Below are 20,387 nucleotides of genomic sequence, written 5' to 3'. Positions count from 1 at the left end.
TGGTGACTTCTATTTTCAGCGCTTGCGTGTATCAGAGAAAGTAGAAGGCCGCACGTGTATTGAGGGCAATCTGCTCAACAAAGTTGCAATAAGAAAAAACTTAGTGCTTTAAGTTTAAAAATTGCGCTGACAGAGCGCAAAAAAAGTCGGTGCATAAAAAATTGTTTTAACTCACTTTTTTCAACTAAAGATATTTGTCTCACTTACTTTAACTATTAATGGTACATTTGGAAGCATTGCGGTCCTTTTGCAGCAAATATTAGTTTACGTTATCCCAAATTTTTCAATCATTTAGGGAGTTTTTCTTTGAAAATACTTGTTCTAGTGGTCATCTTCCAACTTGATGGATATTTGTTTGAGGATGGGTTTGCTAAGGAAAATGGTGTACATTTGACTAAAAATTGGTCACTTTTCATCTGTTTTTATTTTTTTTCACCTGTATATTCTAAATTCTGGCTTTTGGCACATATTTGATCGCTTTTCTTTTCAGAGCTTTCCTAGAGGTATGCGTTTTAAAAATTAGATTTTAGGGTTATACAAGTCAGTTTTTTTAAAATTAAAATAAATGATGCATTTATTAAATTTTTTCAGTTTGAACTTTTGGAGGTTTCTATGGTTTTGTGGTTTAATTGTTGTTTCAATTGTTTTATGTTTCTGAAAAATTTCATCAACTTCTTGAGCAACCAGAAGATTGGGTTTTTAGGAAAATTGGTTTTTGAAGTAGGTTAATATATTGATTTTTTTTGTTGTTCTTCTTAGTCTTTCTCTTTCCTTGTTTTTCGCGGTATATATTGTTTATCTTGTATTCTTTTTCCACCATCTGGTTATCGGTTGTTGAATCGAAACTACTTTCTATTGCTTGTGTTTCTGCGAATTGTACGATTTCAAACAAATAATCCGTTGTTTCCCACTTTTGTTATCAGACATGACGTTTCTCATCTTAATTTTGTTCTGTCTTTGTTTCACAATTACGAGTGTAATTAAATAAGCGTCTACACTCGTTCATTGGGAGCTGTGAAAATTAAACCATAAAAGTTCAAAATTAGGTACTTTACAATTTAGAGTCACAAAAAAAACAAAATGCCCCCATTTGAGGCGATTTTGGAAGAAAACTGAATATTCAACTCAATATCAGTACAGAACCGAATAGCAAAGACCTGTCATATGAAGGTGTTAAATAAATGTTTACACCAACAAACAGTGCAGTGGATTGACCTCATTCCCGAAGACAGGTGTGAAGATAGACACCGAGCGATAAGGAAATAGAGCAGAACAAGAGCAACGCAATTCAAAAATCAATAGAGCGGCAAATTCAGGATCCAAACAGCGACTCACGACATATTTAAGTTGAAACATTGAGCCGAGCAGCTCCTGGAAAACAATCTTTGCTTATAATCTTAGCAAAAAAGATTGCGGTGCACAAGCGGTCGAAGATACTGGCCGTGATTGTATGAAGTGCTTGCTCCATGTCCAACTATCGTGAAATAAGATAAATATACACTAAAAATTACGGAAACGTTGAAATCACGTTGCAAAAATAGGATATCCAGAACAATTGGGCACCAACGCCGCGATAACAATTCGCCAAATTTCTCCCATCGAGGGGCACCAAAACGAAAGGAAAGGTCCACAAGCACTCAAAAATATGAGACACAAAATAGAAGGGGGAACCCGATCAACAAGCCCCGGCTGACGATGTAAGTGGAGGAGTCTCATCTAACAGACCTAACATATCCAGAGCACTTCGATTAATAATGTCAGTCAACCCGGCACTTCCAACCTCACCAAGCAAGCAAATGGAAATCGTGCCGCCAGTTAGCAAAAGAGATCAAACGGATGTTGACCAGCCACGCCGCAGCTACCGCCACCAAAACGCAAATCAACCGGACGGTTCAGTTGTCTAAAGACCTCCTAGTTTTCCTTAAGAATGCTCGTACGATAAAAATCATATGCTGGCCTATTCAACTACATCCTTCCAACCTAGCAAATCAGCGTTTATCCCAGTATCTCGGAGAAACAAACTCCTCGAAAGAATTCGAACCCGCGCCGAGCAAAAACCGACTTCAACATGTCTACAACTAGTAAAAGCTTTCCGCAACTTCCACTAGTACAAACGGAAATTTTGAACATCGAATTAGAATCGTATTGAAGACCAAAAATTATAGCTTGTAGACAGAACTCTTTTTTGCGTTCACACAGTTTTTGTAGCCAAACCGTACAATGTTATTCAATTATGGTTTGTGCCCTGCATTTTGGTGGGTGCAAATTGTTAGCAACCCCCAGACGCACTTGGCACTTTTTTACATAACAATTTCCTCTGTAATGAAACCTGCTGTCACTGGGGCATGCAAAAGGTACTGGGGGCACAAACGGAAAAGATACTATTGTTGTTACACGACACCTCCAGACTCATGAATTATTAATTAATTGACCTCTTTATAACTTGTTTAAAAACTTGTTTAATTGTTTCACTGATGAGTGCAAACAAATATTTGGAGAAACTGTTATTCACGCCATGTCATCAGTAAGTTGTAACTTACAAAACTCGGTTATTTTTTGTTAAACTAGCTTTCATGATATCCATTATAAACTCAAATCTTAATACGTTGTTGTCTTTTAATTGGTCAACCAACGACCAAATCAAGTCCTGCATTGATTTGCAAAATTAAGATATCCAGAACAATTGGGCGCAACGCCGCATTAACAATTCGCCAAATTTCTCCCATCGAGGGGCACCAAAACGAAAAAGATCCACAAGGACTCAAAAATATGAGACACAAAATAGAATGGGGAACCCGATCAACAAGCCCCGGCTGACGATGTAAGTGGAGGAGTCTCATCTAACAGACCTAACATATCCAGAGCACTTCAATTAATAATGTCAGTCAACCCGGCACTTCCAACCTCACCAAGCAAGCAAACGGAAATCGTGCCGCCAGTTAGCAAAAGAGATCAATCGGATGTTGGCCAGCCACGTCGCAGCTAGCGCCACCAAAACGCAAATCAATCGGATGGTTCATTTGTCTAAAGACCTCCTAGTTTTCCTTAAGAAAGCTCGTACGATAAAAATCATATCATGGCCTATTCAACTACATCCTTCCAACCTAGCAAATCAACGTTTATCCTAGTATCTCGGAGAAACACACTCCTCGAAAGAATTCGAACCCGCGCCGAGCAAAAACCGACTTCAACATGTCTACAACTAGTAACAGTTTTCCGCAACTTCCACTAGTACAAACGGAAATTTTGAACATCGAAATCGAATTAGAATCGTATTGAAGACCAAACATTATAGCTTGTAGACAGAACTCTTTTTTGCGTTCACACAGTTTTTGTAGCCAAACCGTACAATGTTATTCAAATATGGTTTGTGCCCTGCATTTTGGTGGGTGCAAACTGTTAGCAACCCCCAGACGCACTTGCCACTTTTTTACATAACATTTTCCTCTGTAATGAAACCTGCTGTCACTGGGGCATGCAAAAGGTACTGGGGGCACAAACGGAAAAGATCCTATTGTTGTTACACGACACCTCCAGACTCATGAATTATTAATTAATTGACCTCTTTATAACTTGTTTAAAAACTTTTTTAATTGTTTCACTGATGAGTGCAAACAAATATTTTGAGAAACTGTTATTCACGCCATGTCATCAGTAAGTTGTAACTTGCAAAATTCGGTTATTTTTTGTTAAACTAGCTTTCATGATATCCATTATCAACTCAAATCTTAATACGTTGTTGTCTTTTAATTGGTCAACCAACGACCAAATCAAGTCCTGCATTGATTTGCAAAAATTGGATATCCAGAACAATTGGGCGCAACGCCGCGTTAACAATTCGCCAAATTTCTCCCATTGAGGGGCACCAAAACGAAAAAGATCCACAAGGACTCAAAAATATGAGACACAAAATAGAATGGGGAACCCGATCAACAAGCCCCGGCTGACGATGTAAGTGGAGGAGTCTCATCTAACAGACCTAACATATCCAAAGCACTTCAATTATTAATGTCAGTCAACCCGGCACTTCCAACCTCACCAAGCAAGCAAACGGAAATCGTGCCGCCAGTTAGCAAAAGAGATCAAACGGATGTTGGCCAGCCACGTCGCAGCTAGCGCCACCAAAACGCAAATCAATCGGATGGTTCAGTTGTGTAAAGACCTCCTAGTTTTCCTTAAGAAAGCTCGTACGATAAAAATCATATGCTGGCCTATTCAACTACATCCTTCCAACCTAGCAAATCAGCGTTTATCCCAGTATCTCGGAGAAACACACTCCTCGAAAGAATTCGGACCCGCGCCGAGCAAAAACCGACTTCAACATGTCTACAACTAGTAACAGTTTTCCGCAACTTCCACTAGTACAAACGGAAATTTTGAACATCGAATTAGAATCGTATTGAAGACCAAAAATTATAGCTTGTAGACAGAACTCTTTTTTGCGTTCACACAGTTTTTGTAGCCAAACCGTACAATATTATTCAATTATGGTTTGTGCCCTGCATTTTGGTGGGTGCAAATTGTTAGCAACCCCCAGACGCACTTGCCACTTTTTTACATAACAATTACCTCTGTAATGAAACCTGCTGTCACTGGGGCATGCAAAAGGTACTGGGGGCACAAACGGAAAAGATCCTATTGTTGTTACACGACACCTCCAGACTCATGAATTATTAATTAATTGACCTCTTTATAACTTGTTTAAAAAGTTTTTTAATTGTTTCACTGATGAGTGCAAACAAATATTTTGAGAAACTGTTATTCACGCCATGTCATCAGTAAGTTGTAACTTGCAAAACTCGGTTATTTTTTGTTAAACTAGCTTTCATGATATCCATTATCAACTCAAATCTTAATACGTTGTTGTCTTTTAATTGGTCAACCAACGACCAAATCAAGTCCTGCATTGATTTTCTTGGTAAACTGATCTAAAACAATTAGTGAGATAGCCTGATTCGCTCCGGGAATTGACACAAATTTCACATACACAATATTTACGACAAAAGAAGACAGTACGGGAAGCAGAATCTACCTAAAACTTCATATTAACAAAAAATAAAAGTACTGATTACCAGTAATTTTTTATTGTTCTGACCCCTCTTGAGGGGGGAAGAACTGTACACTCAAATGGGTTTTTTGTTTAGACAATTTCCGCCGATCGATATATTCATCGTAGAGAGTTGAGACAGGTCTCATTAAAAAGCTCGTCCAGCAAAGAAAATGGAATTAAAAAGACTTTTTCTTATTTTCTTTTTTTAAGCGAGTTAACGAGGTTTTAAATTCTGAGTGAATTCCAATGTTTTTATTCACATTTTCCGGATTTTTGACTCATTGATTCATTGATTTAAATTCAGATGATAGATGATACAGAGCATTTTATACAGAATATTGAGCTTAATTACCACCTTGGACACCATACGAGTCAAATGACTCTACAAGAGGTGCGCAGAGAAAAACCGTGCAATACTTAAAAAACAAATCGAAAACATCTTTATTATCCAAATAATATGCCCTAAGCTTAGTTCGAATCGAAAAAAATCTGTTCTTTAGATACTTGTTTGGGTAATAGACTTTCTTTAGCAAGGTAGTTGAACATTTTTATTATTGAAAATCTCAAGGATTTCTTCTGAGTCTGTGTTTTAAATTTGGTAAAGGGACGAGTGACCTAATGGATGCCCGCGTGTTCGGCCTGTTACTGTCAACATCAAGAAAATTCAAAGGAGAACCTTTTGCAATCAAGTCAAAAACTGACAGCACGTTGTAACGCTTTAAAATGCGTTTTTGTAGACAGAAAATCAAACTGAGTTTCAATTTTTTGCGGAACCGTAAGCTAAAATGCCGTACGATATCATTGGTTTGGCATAACTATTATACATTTGTAATAGAAAGGTTTTCGTAAAAAAGTTTCTTGCTCGGAACAGCATTCAGTTGAATTTCGCTAATTTTTTGCCAACATATTCAATGTGGAGATCAAAATTCAGATGCTTATCTATGAACACTCCTAGATATGTGAATCAATTTACTTCTTCAAGCACTTCGCCTAATAGCAGATTTTTTGGTTTTTGTACATTCCGGCCAAAACCAACAATTTTACATTTTTTACTGTTAATGACAAGTTTGTTTCTTAAGGACCAATTTTCAATCCTTTTCAAGTCATTATTGAGCTTTTCCTCAATTTTTCCTCAATTTTTCCTCAATTAAAATTGTTGTGTCGTCTGCAAAAAGTGCTATATTTGAATTATCTTGAACAATTTGAGGCAGATCATTGATAAACAAAAGAAACAGCAACGGGCCCAAAATTGATCCCTGTGGAACACCTACATTAATTTCCTTTTTTTTCGACTTTTTTGATCCGTGGACTACAAATTGTTTTCTATCTGACAGGAATGAAGCAATGAGTGTACTAATTTTTCCTCGAAAGCCTAGATTTTGTTTTTTTTTATCAGAAGTGAATGATCAATTGTGTCAAATGGCTTTTGAAAGTCAATGAAGCAAGCGAAATTCATTTTTTGGGAGTCAATAACATTTCGCATCAGTTCTGTAACTGATGCGATAGCGTGTGTGCATGAGCGTTTTGGACGGAAACCGAACTGTTCGTTTGAGAGAAGTTGATGTTTTTCGAGGAATTCAACCATCCTTGTATTCAAGACTTTTTCAAACACTTTGCTTAGGGATGGCAATAGACTAATTGGTCGATAGTTTGAATGGTTTTCAAAACTTCCATTTTTATGTAGATGAATTACCTTAGCTGTTTTAAGACAAACCGGAAAAAACCCTTCTTGAATGCTCCTATTTATCAGCTCAGCCACATGCTAGCTAACTACAGAAGCTACAAGTTTTAAAAGTTTATTACTAATTCCATCATGACCCGCTGTGCTTTTGTTTTCTAATGAAATTATTATGTTGAATATTTCGATAGTGTTGACGGGAAATAAGAAAAAAATATTGTCGTGACATGGTAAACCTGGCTCACTGTCTACATTGTGAAAAGGTGTGTTGCTCACTTTCTTCCCTACTTTGATAAAAAAGTGATTAAATTCTTCATCAATGTCTTACTGATTTTTTCCTTTGCCCTAGGAATTCTTTGAACACTTTAAATTTTTGTGCCGGACTACCTGATAAAGTCACTGATCATAGTGTTGTTTGCGAGCGTTTCGCACTTCATTTGTTACTAAATTACGTAATTGCTTGAACCGCACTTCATTTTTACTATTTGGGTGAGATATGAGTGTATCATGTGCACGATCTCTCCTGCTAATGAGATTCTTTAACCTGTTTGTCATCCAACTCTTTTTGAAGAATTTCTTCTTCGTAAAAGGAAATTTATCATCAAAAATTTGTAGAATGATTGAACTTAGTTCACACCATGAATTTTCAAGATCACAATTATTCATCTTGTTTAATCTATGTTGGACAATGAAGAGGAAATTCAATTCTCAAAAAATTCAAATTCTCAATTCTCTGTTCATTCTCAAAAAATTCTAAAATCACGACTGTAATAAAATTCATTAGATTGAGAGCTAGAGACTGAAAATTCAAATTCATGAATAAATTAGAGCGTAATGATCGCTGAAAGACCATTTCAGGATTGATACTTCTTTCGATTGTTTTGACAAAATATTATCGATTTATTTGCTCGTGAACTTAGTTACTTTTGTAGTTTCTGCGTTTTGCATTTCAAAATTAAATGAATTGATCAAGTTTTGGTACTGTTGAAGTTATGCATCAGAGGTATCAATATTAAAGTCACCACAAATAATAATTTCCTCTTTCATCGCGTTTATATTGAACAATAAACTTTCAAAAGTCTCAAGGAAATTTTGAATTTTTTCCGAGGGAGGCCTGTATAGAACGCAGAAATTTATTCGCTTTTTTCCGCGCTCTATGGATAGTAGTAGATGTTCCAGATTTTCTTCAAAAAAGAAATTAGATATTACAATACAATCATCTCGTACAAAAAAGCCAACGCCTCCTCCTTTTTTGTCGTTTCTATTTTTTACTATCAATGGTTGATACCCTGTTATGAAATACATATCTATGGGATCGTTATCGGTGAGTCAGGTTTCGCATACAACTATTACAGCTGGTTTGGTTTTGAGGATTTCTAGTTGACAGCACAGTTGGTCATGATGGGATCTTAGGGATTGCACGTTTATAAACAAAAGCACTTTCGATTGTTTATCCATTTCCTAGTAATAGATGGTTGTCCAATTACTTGATATTAAAACTATTACGAAAACACGAAGCCGAAAAGAGGTGTACACTGCGCCTATTTTTTAAGCCGCGTTATTTAATGTTTGGACAATCATCTATTGGGTGGAGTATTGTTGTCATTAAGTTTTTTCCAGCTGGTGTTGCTCCCATATGATAAATTTCGTCAAAATTATCAATTTCAATTACATCGCCAGGTCGTTTGTTTCGTCGCTGATTTGACAATTGGTTAGTATTCTAGTTGTTGGCTCGGTTGCGTTGAATAGGAGATATTTTCTTTATTGCCCGTGATTCAAGATCTTCAACTGCTTTAACACTATCAACAGGTTGTGTTACACGCCCATTCTCAGTTTTTAAAAACAGTTTTACCCTACAGTTGTAGGTCGTGGTGACCAAATACAGCTCGTTAGCGCGCTTTTGAATAGCCAAATCATGTTGGGGGAGACGTTGTTTCATATATACGGGTTTACCATTTAGTGGGTTCCTAAAATTTGCGAGCATTGGTCGACGATTGTATAATTCAACTTTATCGTTGTAGTAAATAAACTTGACAATTACCGCAGGGGGGGTGTTACCTTTCCAATTACCCAATGGATGACAGGCTTTGATTGCGTCCGGAGACATCGAATAATTCAAGCATTTGTTAAAGAAAAATAGAATTTGATCCGTTATGTTGGCGTTACCACATTGCAAAGGGGTGTTATTTATAATAATTGTGTCTTTGGAACTATACCGCTCCAATTGAATCACTCTGGATTCCTGTTCGGTAACTTGGTTAGTCAGAGAAACTATTTGGTCGTCTTTCAATAAGTTATTTATGGAAATAAGTAAGAATGTTTCGCATTTTTTCGTCAGTAATTGAACAAACTTCAGATTCGAACGCAAGTTTGGCCATGATTTTTACGTAGGCAGTGCAATAGTTTCAATTCAATTCATGAATTAGCAAGCGACTGTTTTCGAACGTTGCTCTTTTGTGTTCGAACGTTGCTCTTTTGTGTTTTGCCTAAAATTTTGTTAATTTTGCTCAAATTTGTTAAAATTTTGAAGTGTTGTTACTTTCATTTTTAAAGACCAAAAAATATTGCCAACTGTTTTTCATTATATTTTTGGTCCGAAATTATGGCCAATTATTTCAAAATTCAGCCTTTTTCATCAAAAACAGCACGAAATAAGCTTCTTTATTCCACTTTGCTTAAATTTGCCGGAAGTACATAACCAAAACCAAGCACCATAAATATAATCGTTGTAGACTCAAAAAAGGGGCTAATCCTACTTCAACTTCCGTTGAGAGTGCCCTGTAATTAAACCTCTGCCGATTTTGCTAACTTTATATAATAATTACATATATATATAACTTTATAGATATATATATATATATCTTTTTCGTAATAATTATGGAACAGAACAATTCAAATCAAAGCTCAGTAGTGATAGCAAAAGTCCAATTGGCTTCCTAAGCAGCTCAATACAAATACATCTATTTTGTTAACGAAAGCTTATGCTCGGTTTGACATTTAAAAATCTTTATATATAATGGCCTATTGGACTTTGTCTTTATATTTTTTCTTAATTTGCTTACCTTGTTCCTTAGTGTCAGCAAAGAAAAATTGTGTTTGCTTTCTACTGATTAAAATTTTAAACCTCTATTGCTGTTTCACGCCTTAATTTATGGTTTTCTGGTTTTGATAATACTAATTTTTACAATTTCAATTCTTTCTTTTCAGGTTTTTGCCCACTTTGCAGGTTTTCTAGTTTTTTTCATATTATTAGTTTCGACAGTTCACATATTCCATTATTGGCATTCCAAAAAGGCAAAACTGCTGAATATATTAAAATCCTGAGAGATAGATTATGGTTTTAACGGCTCCAACAGTACTTTCTTGATAAATTTAGTCGAATTTTTTTAAACTTTTTTTATTTAACTGTGGTTTTTAGTTTGTCGCTTTAGTCGAATGAAGTTTCCTGTATAATGACAGGTTTCATTGGCTTTTCATGGAAAAGCAGATAAGCCGATTTTCTGATATTAGTAAACAGCTGATGCTTTCATGACTTCGAAAACAATTATTTTCCAAAATAAAAAAACTCTTTTTAACCTCGAAATTTTGTTCTTTTTATTGTCTATTCGTTACCGAGTCTGGTTAATTAGAAGACAAATACGACATCATTGGTGTCAAGTGAAGGCGTTAAAATGTATTGGTGTCTCAAAAATTAATGTTTTTAATGAATTCTGATGATTTCACTGGCTTCGACACGGGTTTTTCACAAAAAGTAAATTTTTAATTTTTTGTCAAATTTGACGTTCTTTTTGTAGACGTAGAAAATATTCTGAATACTTGCAGGTCTCTGGGCTTTCCTTGGACGAATAAACGAACCTATTTAATTATTTCATTTTGTATTTAATGGCTTTCATAACTTTGGAATTAATAAAATTTCGAAAACAAAATTGTTACCTAATTTTGTCTCTTTTTATGGCTTTACTGCTTCGACAGCGTTTTCTGGCAAGTTTTAATTAAAATTCTTTGTTCTTTTTTAACCGCATAAAAAATTGAATGAGAACAGGTCTTAAGTTACCTCCATAGAAGCATTGGTAATCGCAACCCTTGATATATTAGTTGATTTCTAATGCTTTTAATGCCGTTAATACACTATTTTCTTAAATACTTCATTTTTTGGGTTCTTCTGTCTGTTCCTCATTTGGTAGACAATTATGCCAACATTGCGGATGAGCGGGGTCGGAACCTTATGTGCGCTTGCTCATTACCGAGCCTCCTTGTTTTTCTTATAAACTTGAAACAAGTTAGTGAAATTTTTGTTTTTGCGAGGAGGGAAATATGTTATATTGATAATTGTAATATCCCGAACTTTTATATTTGGAGCATCATTTCAACTTAATCTTTAATTTCCCTCAAGTATTTCGTACAGTTTCCAAACTGTTGTTTATTCTGATTTTTCAAATTTTGCTTTCTGCAAGTTCAAGGTTGTGTTGCTTAGTTGTTGAAATGTCGTGTTTAATTGTCATGTCTGTTCTTGTCATCAGTTCAGTTACAGGAGCTCTTGTTTTCCATTCCACTGCGTGAAACGATTTCTGATTGTTGATGACAATTGATTTCTTAGATCTTCAAAAATTTGAATCCAAATGTATTTTCCAGTTAAGTCTTTGTAACTCGCATTTCTGTAAGCAATTTCCATCTGTCAAGCACACTCAGAACATGGCCAGTTCGCAAAACGAATTCAACCGTAAATACTTCTAATCAATTTTGCGACGGGAATTAATCCAGAAAAGTATCGAAACAACATTCTACACTTGTTTTCCGGGGCGAAATCAACTGATCTGATACAATAAAACACAGAATTTGCATTTATCGCAAACACAAACAAAATTGTAAGCTGCTAATACGCACCAAAATTATGATAACCAGCAATTACATAAACAAAGTGAATTGTTTGTGAAATGTGGTATAGTGTCAGTCCAGCTGTCGATACCATCCCTCTAAATTCTTATTTCGATCTTGACCTGAAACATTGTTTTTGTTAAACTTCATTCTTGATTTTGACTCGACGTCAATTTGATGTTAGACAATTTAACAATTTAGGTTTGGAGCTCAATTTGAATAGATCTAGTCACCAATCTGCCAAATAGCATTCAAACTGGTTTTCCCGGTGATAAAACGCCTGGTAATAAGTTCTATTTCATTAAACATAACTCAAATAACACATTTGTTATGCCTCGCCAATACGCATTACAAGTTCAGGTGTTATGCTATGAAAATAAAAATGAAATAAAGAATTAGCTTGATTGACTTGGAGCGATTCAAAAAAGACACCTACCTCTTTGACTACATTCTTTCTGGGTAAGAACTACACCGAATCCATCAGTCAGTTTTCAAAATTGGAAAATACAAGTGAAACTTGACAATTTGGCAGAAAAATCGTCCTGTAGGGAAACAGACAGAAGTAAAAGTTCAATCTGAACCACGCTATAAGGAACAAATTCCAGACCCAATGGAAATGAAAGGGCGAGAACAAATTCCAAAAAGCGAAAAACAACTGCAATGGAAATCAAATGGCCAAGACCATAGAGACTGGAATCCCCCCCCCGAGACAGACCATGGGACCAAAAGTGTCTCAATGGGACCAAAAGGGACCAAAAGGGACCAAAAGGACCATGGGACCAAAAGTGTCTCAATTCTATATTTGAGCATCGAGCCAGAAGGACGACAGATGTTGACGTGAACATTCCCACGCGACGTCTACAACCTGGTAATAAGATTTTGGAAAATGCTGAACTCTTTATAAAACCCGGGAATATCACATTTGATCGCTTCATCGTTTTCTTTAGAAAACAAAGGCGTGCTGAAACAGTGCAGCAATTCTACAGCACTTACAATCAGAGAAATGCTATTTTTAAGATTGAGATTGGCGTGATACAAGAATTCTTTATTACAAATTTGTCCGATAGCGAAATTAAAGACTTGCTTTTACGTGATTCAGTAGCCCAAGAAGAAGCCTTTAAAGTTGTCATCAACATAGAATTGTTACAACTAAATCAACAGTGAATAAGATATCAGTCAGGAGGGAACGCAATTCAATGACAGATTTCAACAGAAAAAAACATACAAGGACAGAAATGAGACTAATCCCCGTTCAAATAACCACTGCCGTTATTGTGGACAAAAATGGACAGCATTTCATTGGTAGACCTGTCCAGCTGTGGGGAAGAAATGTAACCACTGCAGACAACAAACCCATTTTTCCAATGTTTGTTGCAAAAAAAACTGAATGAATCCACACTTACAATCTACAGCAGACACGAAAAATAAGCAAAATGGAAACTGATGCTCAAACCGAATCCTGCGTAAATAATGCTCAGAATTTTAAATAAAGTGGCGACTCAAACTCTACATTTGCTGGCGACAAATCACTCGATGATTTAGAAAAATAACAATCTTTGTCTGATCATTATTAATTTATTCATTTGTGTGTAAAATTGTACATTTTTTCTCAAACAATTTAGTGAAATGCTCAAGATTGAATATTTGCTCATCTTCATGTTTTAAACTAAATTGCATTCTTCTTACTTCAATTCACATCTTAGTTGATCTCTTAAAATCTCTAATATTAGCCGCAAACATCAAGATAGCAGCTGAAAACGAACTTTGTTTTCTCCGCAACTCTTCCAAATAGTTTTCAAAATGGTTTTCGCGGAGTGAAAACTCCTAATTAAATTTAACTCAACAACCAACTTTTCCGGTAATTTTGCGTATAAATATTTGCGTTGACAATCCAAATTAACAATCGCGTGAAATTACCCAAATGTTGAAGGATGTTTTTCAAAAGAAGAAGTGACGACATCAGGAGTTCCTGAAGCTATTTCACTTCCCTATCATTTTCCTCAAAAAGATGTCACAGACTCATAAGAGCACTCTGGCTGTCATTTTTTTTTGTCGAACATAAATGGTCTTTTGTTTCATCAATGGACGAAACTCAGACTGACATTTATTCCTCTTGGTCTACGTTAAACAAATTGAACTTTCATCTGGACAAGCGCAAAGTTTTGTCTGATTCAAAGCTACAACACTGCTGAACTCAGTTTGAAAGGATCGCTCTAGAAAATTGCGCTCTCAACTGTAGTGTAGATTTCCGCGTCCCTGTTTGCAGTATTGGGATACGCATTTTGAGATCGGCATTGGGAAGACAACAAACTTTCTCTTGCGGAGTGTTTCAATTCTAGCAAAAAATTTTGTTCAAATCTTTGGTACCATCTACGGTGAAAAAGTGTCGCCAGCGTGGTATCATTCAAGTTCGTCTGTGGGAAATTTTGAGAAGTTTCATTTTTGCTCGCTTGAAGGGGTTACTAATGGTGAAGAAAAGAACTGCGTTGAGCGTTTGAAATTATTGGACGTCTTGCCAGTTTATTTTAAGATAATATGATCTGACCTGCTTCTTTTCTATGAACTAGGAAATGGTTTTTCTGTTCCCGCTCTCAAGGCATTTTCAATTTGCTCGGCATCACGCTCTCATCAATTTGACCAATTGAAATTTCAAACAACAAATTTAAGACATATGAACCTTTTTGGAATCATTCTCAACAAGCTAACAACCATGTGATGAGACTGAACATACAGATTTTTGACAAGACATTTGTGTAGTAAATAGCAAAAATAATTAGAAATTGCACCCAATAATCTCAATTGCATAGCAAATCAACGCCCAACTAAGATCGAAATAGCACAGGAGGCCATTAAACCAAAGAAAGACGATCAGCACACCAATTTTATTTGCTAAACAATTTATAGAAAAACGATGAAAACCGGAATTTCGAATTATGGTGAAAAGACAGAGTCATCACTAGGCATCGAAGAAGAAGCGAAACGCAAAAAGATCTGGTACGCCTGCCGGTATTATACCTGCAAGTTCTTATTTTGGTTTTCATATTGTGATTCGGATATGACATTTTATTATTAATTTGTTAATGTGTTATTGGCATCCATATCTTATGTCACATTTCTAGTTCATATTTTGTCATCTAGACAGGTTGTTATTGACATCGATAATCGTCCTTCATTGGCGCTAAATATTTACCGCAAAATTGTCATAATCGTTGTAAACTAAAAGATATTGATTCATAACACAAGAATTTGAAACCAAAAAAGGGCACGTGGCAACAATGAATTAGGGTAATTTTGAGGACTAAGGTTTTGAGAAACGTCAAAGAACAGACCAGAAAGCTTAGAAAGAAGGCAAGTCGACGCCCCCCAACCGAGCAACAAACGAATCCCCCAAGAGGCATCGACATTGTCATTTGGCGCTTCAAACGAACAGATCCAACCCGAACAACAGAGCAACCTCCTCTGTGGGCAAGTTGGTCAACACTGATGCTAAAGAGGGTGGAAAGGAAGCTACATTGAAAAAGAGATACGTGGAATGTTGGAATTGGACAAAAGTTGAAATTGTATCATGGAAGTGTCTGTATCGTGCAGGTGTTCTGTGAAAAGAAATGACAATTCAGATAAGCTTTGAGAAATTTATACATATATTTTATATCACTCCATTTATTGATTCTCGGGGCAAATAACACACCCCCCTCCCTGAAGAGGCTTAGTCACCAATTACCAACAGGATTTTGGTAACTATAACTCAGATTTTCCTTATTTGAAAAAAACCGGTTATCATCGAAGCGATTGTTAAATTTATTAGCAGTTCAAAAAGTTCGGGTCCGGTGAAAATTTTGCAAAGATTACAGTACCCCAGCAGCCAGCCAGTGCCATCCGGCCAACCGGACTCCTGTGCAGCCTCAACCAGCCGACTTCGTTCCACCAGTGGAACCTACAAGCTGTAGTCAACATCACCACCCCAGCAGCCAGTCAGTGCAAACCGGTCAACGGGACTCCTGTGCAGCCTCAACCTGCCGACTTCATCGTTCCACCAGTGGAACCTACAAGCTGTAGTCAACATCTACACCACCCCAACAGCTATCCAGAGCAATCCAGCCAACCGTACTCCTGTGCAGCCACAACCTGCCGACTTCATCGTTCCACCAGTGGAACCTACAAGCTGTAGTCAACATCTACACCACCCCAGCAGCCAGCCAGTGCAATCCGGCCAACCGGACTCCTGTGCAGCCTCAACCAGCCGACTTCATCGTTCCCCCAGTGGAACCTACAAGCTGTAGTCAACATCTACACCACCCCAACAGCCAGCCAGTGCAATCCGGCCAACTGGACTCCTGTGCAGCCTCAACCAGCCGACTTCATCGTTCCACCAGTGGAACCTACAAGCTGTAGTCAACATCTACACCACCCCAACAGCCAGCCAGAGCAGCCCGGCCAACCGTACTCCTGTGCAGCCACAACCTGCCGACTTCGTTCCGCCAGTGGAACCTGCAAGCTGTAGTCAACATCTACACCACCCCAACAGCCAGCCAGAGCAACCCGGCCAACCGTACTCCTGTGCAGCCACAACCTGCCGACTTCGTTCCGCCAGTGGAACCTGCAAGCTGTAGTCAACGTCTACACCACCCCAACAGCCAGCCAGTGCAATCCGGTCAACTGGACTCCTGTGCAGCCTCAACCAGCCAACTTCATCCTTCCACCAGTGGAACTTTCAAGCTGTAGTCAACATCTACACCACCCCAGCAGCCAGCCAGTGCAATCCGGTCAACTGGACTCCTGTGCAGCCTCAACCAGCCGACTTCATCGTTCCACCAGTGGAACTTTCAAGCTGTAGTCAACATCTACACCACCCCAGCAGCCAGCCAGTGCAATCCGGCCAACCGGACTCCTGTGCAGCCTCAACCAGTCGAGATCATCGTTCCGCCAGTAGAACCAGTCTACAGCAGCCGATCTTTGGTTCCCAAGGTCACCCAAAGTCCTCCCAAAGGTCATCCAAAGTGTGCCCAAAGATCACCCAGAGCCCCCCAAGGTCACCCAAATGTCACCCAGAGTCCATCCAAGCTCACCCAAAGTGTCCCCAAAGGTCACCCAGAGTGCCCCCCCCAAGTTCAAAAAAGGCCCCCCAAACGTCACCCAAAGTGCCCCAAAGGTCACAGAGAGTACCCCCCAAGGTCACAAAAGGGCCCCACAACGTCACCCGAAGTGCCCCCAAAGGTCACCCCAAAGGTCACCCAAAGTGCCCCAAATATCACCCAGAGTGCCCCCAAGGTCACCAAAGGGCCCCCCAATGTCACCCAAAGTGCCCCCAAAGGTCACCCAAAGTCCGCCAAAAGGTCACAGAGAGTACCCCCCAAGGTCACAAAAGGGCCCCACAACGTCACCCGAAGTGCCCCCAAAGGTCACCCCAAAGGTCACCCAAAGTGCCCCAAATATCACCCAGAGTGCCCCCAAGGTCACCAAAGGGCCCCCCAATGTCACCCAAAGTGCCCCCAAAGGTCACCCAAAGTCCGCCAAAAGGTCACCCAGAGTGCGCTTCAAGGTCATAAAAAGGCCCCCCAACGTCAACCCAAGTGCCCTAAAGGTCACCCAGAGTACCCCCAAAGGTCACACAAGGGCCCCCCAAGGTCACCCAGAGTGCCCCCCCAAGGTCACAAAAGGGCCCCCCAACGTCTCCCAAAGTGCCCCCAAAGGTCACCCAAAGTGCCCCAGAGGTCACTCAGAGTACGCCAAGGTCCTATAATGGCCCCCCAACGTCAACCCAAGTGCCCCAAAGGTCACCCAGAGTACCCCCCAAGGTCATATAAGGGACCTAAAACGTCACCCAAAGTACCCCCAAAGGTCACCCAGAATCCCCCAAAGGTCACCCAGAGTACCCCCCAAGGTCACAAGGGCCCCCAAGGTCACCCAGAGTGCCCCCAAGGTCACAAAAGTGCCCCCAAAGGTCACCCAAAGTGCCCCCTGAAGGTCAACCAGAGTCCCCCCAAGTTCGCCCAAAGTGCCCTCAAAGGTCACCTAGAGTATTCCAAGGTCACAAAAGGCCCCCAAGGTCACACAAAGTGCCCCCAAAGGTCACCCAGAATCCCCCAAGGTCACCCAAAGGTCACCCAGAGTTACCCCAAGTCCATAAAGGTCCCCCAACGTCACCCAAAGTGCCCCAAAGGTCAACCAAAGGTCACCTCCCCCCGAGGTTAACCAAAGTGCCCTCAAAAGTCACCAAGAGTCCAACCCAAAGGTCGCCAAAGTTCCCCCGAGTTCACTCAAGTTGCTCTCTCGACCCTCGAAGAAACCCAAGGTGCTCTCCGAGCTCACCCCAAAGTTTCCCACAAAACTATCCGGGTGTCCGCCAACGTCATTCAAATTGACATATATCAAACTCCTAAGGTCACCAATTTGGCCCTTAAGTCTCCAATACATTTCAGGTTTCTACATGTACGAACCTACCCCTCAATAAGAGCAAAACATATAAAGAGCAACAAAAATGAAAACGACGCTAACAAGAAAATCAAAGTTCGGAAATAGCAAGCAAAGCATAAATAGCACTGTCAAGCTTTTCCACCGACGTTTTAAAAACGCTTAACTGCTTGAGGGCGAAATAAGGAGGCAAATATCAGGCAATCTTGATTCAGAAATAGTTTCTCAGACGTTTCAGGATTTCATCCGAAATGTCAAACAAACAGAAAAAATCGTGGATGTAATGGCCCAGTCCGAAAGCAGTCAAGTCTTGGAACCTCTTGAAGAGGCAGAGGAGCTCACTACAATGAAAACTGAAATTATGCAAATCGTCAGCAACACGAAATTTCGATGAGAAAAGAAACCCCCAGAGCAAGTAGCAGATCACTTAGAAGTCGAATGTCAGCTGTTTCAAGCACTTCGAGAAAAAATCAGCAAAAATCCACTGAAAGCATTTTGACAACCAAAACAACATACTTCTTTCTTCGAAAGACACTGCTGAATCCTCAGGAGGAACGAAAATCCAAACCAAAGAAACTGAAACAATAACAACAACGATTGGCAAGTACAATTTGCGGAACAGGAGCATACCGAAATTGGGCGCATGCACTGGAAGAGAAGCAACTTTTGACACACAATTCAGAACTTCATTTCACAAGAATATGAATATGATAAAAACGATTTAAATCATTTAGACGGATCTGGTGATCATGACTGGACAAACGAAAATCCCATTTCCGTTGTTCCTAATAATCTAAGAAACAACGACGTGGAGCCCAACTACACACAAAAATCTGAGGGAATCTATTTGCCTTCTAGGTAGAAAATGCTACAAACTAAGACGCATAATGGTCTGAAAAATCAGCAACAACGAGAATCCGATAACACATTCCGTCAAAAAACACCAGAACCTTGTTTTCTACCGAAAGAGAACGGTGGAATCACAGAGGTGGTGGCAAGCTTACAGGAATGTCAAAACGTTGCATGCCAACCATCACACGCCGATCTCAACGCAAATCCTCAACGAATCGGATCAACCCCAACCCAACTCTCTACATCGATCCCATTATCAACTCAAATTGAGCTAAACCAGCATTGTTGCTATTCGCAACCCAACCGCAGACTCAGTAGCAACCAGAAAATTTCAATTATGAATCTCCAAGCAAATGTTCCTCAAATTCATCATCGTGTTGCGCAAAACAACCCTCCTGCGCAAAGCCACACACATTTTCACACGAGCCACAGCAGTCAGCATCTCATAAACTGGAAGGAAAGGGAATCGCTCAACTCACTTGGTGTCGCAAATAACCTGCCTAAAATTTTTGGTCAAAATCAACAAAAGGCTTCAATCAAACAAAATTACTGCTAGAGCAGTAATTTTGCTCAGCAGATGCTACATCCAGCAGGCCTCCATCAGCAACTGCTAACGACACGAGAACAATATGTTCAACCTAATATCTGTACAAACCCTCAATCCTCTTCGGAAAATGTAAATGATCTCCACAACAACCAATTCACAATAGAAATAATCCTAATCAGCAAACCGCGCATCCACAATATTCCGACAGCTATTATCATCAGCCGTTTTTTCGAAACAACTATCGCTCAGTCAAACTGCCAGAAATACGAATAAAAAAGTTTGACGGAGACCCACTGAAGTGGAATGAATGGTCCTGCATGTTTTCCTCAGCTATTCATTAAAACCGTGACATCACTGACAACGAAAGAATGAGCTACCTGCAAACATTGGTCGATGGACCAGCAAGAGAAGCCATTTCGGATTCTATCATGATGCCTTATTGGAACTTGAAAGACACTTTGGAAATCCTCAACACGTTGTTGCCGCCCTCACCAAAGAACTTGAACTGTGGCACAGACACCACAAGCAAGCGATCACGTAACAATGACGAGCTACGCTTCTTTCCTGAGAAAACTAGTCCAGACATTTAATGCACATGGTTTTTACGCAGACTTGAACTCTACCTATTTAGTGCGGATTGCCCGGGATAAGCTACCATGGTCATTGAAAATGAAATGAAGTGAACACCTAGTCGACAATGGAAGTCCATTTCCCGGATTGGAAGACCTCTCGATATGGATGGATAAACAGGCTAGAGCCTGTGAACATCTACAAAACAGTTTTTCCAGCAACGACACGGACGACGGAAATCACGACAAGAGCGACCGCAATAGAGGTAAATTTAACCATAAATCTAATTTCAGGCACAAAGAAACCGAAACCAAAAATTTAGTCAATCCGGCCATAACAAGAACCACAACAACCACAACCCGAACATAAACTACCAGAACGCAAACGATCATCATCACAACAAC

Source organism: Convolutriloba macropyga, chromosome 1, assembly GCF_964194025.1.
Source record: "Convolutriloba macropyga chromosome 1, txConMacr16.3, whole genome shotgun sequence".
Lineage (NCBI taxonomy): Eukaryota > Metazoa > Xenacoelomorpha > Acoela > Convolutidae > Convolutriloba > Convolutriloba macropyga.
The sequence above is the reverse complement of the archived record's forward strand: the minus strand, read 5'-3'. Positions refer to the sequence as shown.